General features: G+C 42.8%; 1 non-coding gene across 1 annotated transcript; it reads left to right on the top strand.

The window, feature by feature from the left end:
- The first annotated feature begins 1,687 nt into the window (after positions 1–1,687).
- On the top strand, positions 1,688–1,794 carry LOC118479937. Its single transcript, XR_004861579.1, has one exon. It is a non-coding gene; the product is annotated as a small nucleolar RNA R71 (small nucleolar RNA).
- Positions 1,795–3,164: the final 1,370 nt, after the last annotated feature.

Raw genomic sequence — 3,164 nt, 5'->3', positions numbered from 1 at the left:
TGCGCTACGTTTATAAGGGTCTTTGGGAAGACCCAAAGCCTGGTCATATGTTACCCAAGTGGGATGTTTTGCATCCCATGCTACACCGTCAGAGAGCATCATTCAAGCTAGAGTCGATGACCTTCATGTAGTTGACCAGGTCTTCGTCTTCTACTCTTTTTCCAACCCCAAACTTCACTTCCTCATTCCCCAAACTTCAATGTTAGTGTTCCGTCATTCATGTCTACCACTGCTTGTGCTGTGGCTAGAAATGGCCTCCCTAGGATGAGAGGGACTTCGGCGTCTTCTGCCATGTCTAGTATGACAAAGTCGGCCGGGAAGACGAAATTGTCGACTTTGACCAATAGATTTTCAGCGACACCTTGTGGATATTTGACGGATCTGTCGGCAAGTTGTATGCTCATCTTTGTAGGGCTCGTTTTTCTTAGGCCGAGTCGTTTGAACATTGATGCGGGCATGAGGTTTATGCTAGCCCCAAGATCGGCTAGTGCATTGCGAATGGGGGATTCCCCAATTGAGCAAGGAATCGTGAAGCTTCCAGGATCAATCTTGTTTTGCTGGAGGTTGTTGAGTAGTAAGGCGGAGCATTCTTCGCCTAAGTTAACTAATTGCAATGATTCAATTTTCCTTTTATGAGTGAGGAAGTCCCTCTTGAATTTTGAATATTTAGGCATTTGAGTTAGGAATTCGATAAAAGTAATATTAACATGCAATTGTTTTAATAAATTTTCGAACTTTGCGAATTGCTCATCGGTCTTTTGATGAATTACCCGACCGGGGTATGGGACCGGAGTAGTCTTCGTAGGCTCTTGAATTGGTTGAGAAGCCTTCTCTTGTTGCGGCGTTGTTGTTGAGAGATGTACTTGCGCCTTTGGGTTGGTTTCGGAACCCACGGTACGGTTTCTCAATGTTATGAGATGTACTTGCGCCTTTGGGTTGGTTTCGGTATTACTTGGTAACGCGCCTTGTGGTCTCTCGGAGAAATTTTGAGCTATTTGATTTAATTGTTTTTCAATGTTTTGTATACTACCTTGTTGATTTCTAAAATTCGATTCCAGTTGTTGAAATCGATCCGAGTTTTTCTTTTCGGTGTCGGAGATGAGGCGAGATACAGTATCTTCAAGCCTTTCTCGTCCACCTTGTTGTTGAGAGAAATTTTGTGACTCGACTCTTGGTTGTTGAAAGTTTGTTCGTTGGTTTAGATTTTGTTGGTTACTACTATTGCCGGGTTCTCTCCAACCAAGGTTAGGGTGGTTACGCGATCCTTGGTTGTAGGTACCCGTTGGAGGACCCGACGGCCTAGGTCTATTATCAATGTAGTTTACCGACTCTGTTTGATCATCTAACTCTTTCATACAACTCCAATTTTCGTGTGGCCCAACACACCCGTCACAAGCCATGACCGAGGCGGTTTTTGTAATTTCTAGTTTTTTTGATTTTTGAAGAAAGGGCTTCGATTTAGGCTTGTAAAGAAGTGCTTTCATCAACCTTATGGGCACCAGGGGCAATAGATTTATTGCCTCGGGGAGTGTGCCACTGAAAATTGGTTTGAGCAATTTCCTCAATTTGATTATATATTTCATTTGGGCGACGATTACCTAAAAGTCCCTCGGAGCTAGAGTCAAGTGTTTGTCTTGTGTGTGGCAACAACCCATTGTAGAAAGTGGATACTCGTTGCCACACCGCAAGACCGTGATGAGGACACTTTCTTAGTAGCTCCTTGAACCTTTCCCAAGTTTCATATAAGGATTCCCCATCCTCTTGTGAATATGTATTCATTTCAGTCATTAATTTAGCCGTTTTAGCAGGAGGGAAATACTTATATAGAAACTTTTGGGCTAGTTCATCCCCGGTGTTTACCGAGCCAACTGGGAGGGTGTTGAGCCAAGCCTTAGCTCGGTCTTTTAGTGAAAATGGAAACATTCGAAGGCGGATGGCTTCGTTTGATGCTCCATTGATCTGAAAGGTATCACATATTTCTAAGAAATTAGTAATATGTAGATGGGGATCCTCGTCCGCAAGCCCATGGAAGGTTGCGGAGTTTTGAAGCATCTGTATCAAATGTGGCTGAAGTTCGATGTTATTGGCTTCGACATTCGGCACATTGATAGCGGTGCCTAGATTACCTACGGTGGGGCGTAGGTAATCCATGAGAGTACGTTGGTCCGCCATTGAAAGTGGGTCCCCTGAAACTTTCTCTCGGTTTTTAGCTTTAAGTCTTTTTCTGAGAAAGTGTTCGGGTTCTTCTAGAGGTTCTTTTATGTCTCTACTAGAACTGGAGCTCATACACTACGTAGAAAGTCCAGATGTGGCGCCTGGGTTCCAAGTCCTACAATAAAAACAAAAAGAACGTTGGTCAGAAAGTTCACCACGGCCCCGTGTTCAGATGAACACGGCCCGTGGTTGGAGATACAGTGATTGTTTTCCGGATCCTTGTTACTGGGGAGTTGGACACGGCCCCGTGTTGCACCGACCCGTCCCCGTGCTCAGCTCTCTGTAACTCAGAAAATAAAACCTACCAGTGACAATGCTGGGCACGGCCCGTGTCCGACCAGGCACGGCCCGTGCTGAGCTCTGCAGAAACTGAAAAGTTAAGAAAATCCTAAAAAAACAGAAAAATTTAGAAAAAATGATTAGGCCGTTGATTCCTAAATTTTCTTAAAATCCTTGTGTCCCCGGCAACGGCGCCAAAAACTTGATGTGCGTAAGTGGGTATAGTTTTTAATGTATATTTTTAAGCACTTTTACACTTTTTTTTGCCAAGTTTTAAATTTATAAAACACGATATTTATTAACACTAAACACACATATGGGCAAGTGCACCTATCGTGGACGTAGTATAGTGTTGGTAAGATACCGAGGTCGTCCAAGGACACAAGAGCTTTTAGTACCGGTTTATCCTCAACGTCTAATCAAATCAAAAATTAGAAAAAGGTTTTTAAACTAGAAAAATAAAACTAACTAAAATGCTGAAAAATAAAATAAAAGTAAAAACAGATAGACAAGACGAATCACTAGGATCCGACTCGTGTGTAGTGTAACCTTTGATTATTTCCGCACTTTTACACTTTTTAAGAGATTATCTTAGTTATTGTAGTAGGCCCTTTTTTTGGAGGTGACGTTACCCTCAACCCAGTAGTTTGAGTCAGCAAGGATACAATCAT

Source organism: Helianthus annuus, chromosome 6 (genome assembly GCF_002127325.2).
Source record: "Helianthus annuus cultivar XRQ/B chromosome 6, HanXRQr2.0-SUNRISE, whole genome shotgun sequence".
In the NCBI taxonomy this organism is placed as follows: Eukaryota; Viridiplantae; Streptophyta; class Magnoliopsida; order Asterales; family Asteraceae; genus Helianthus; species Helianthus annuus.
The sequence above is the reverse complement of the archived record's forward strand: the minus strand, read 5'-3'. Positions and strand labels throughout refer to the sequence as shown.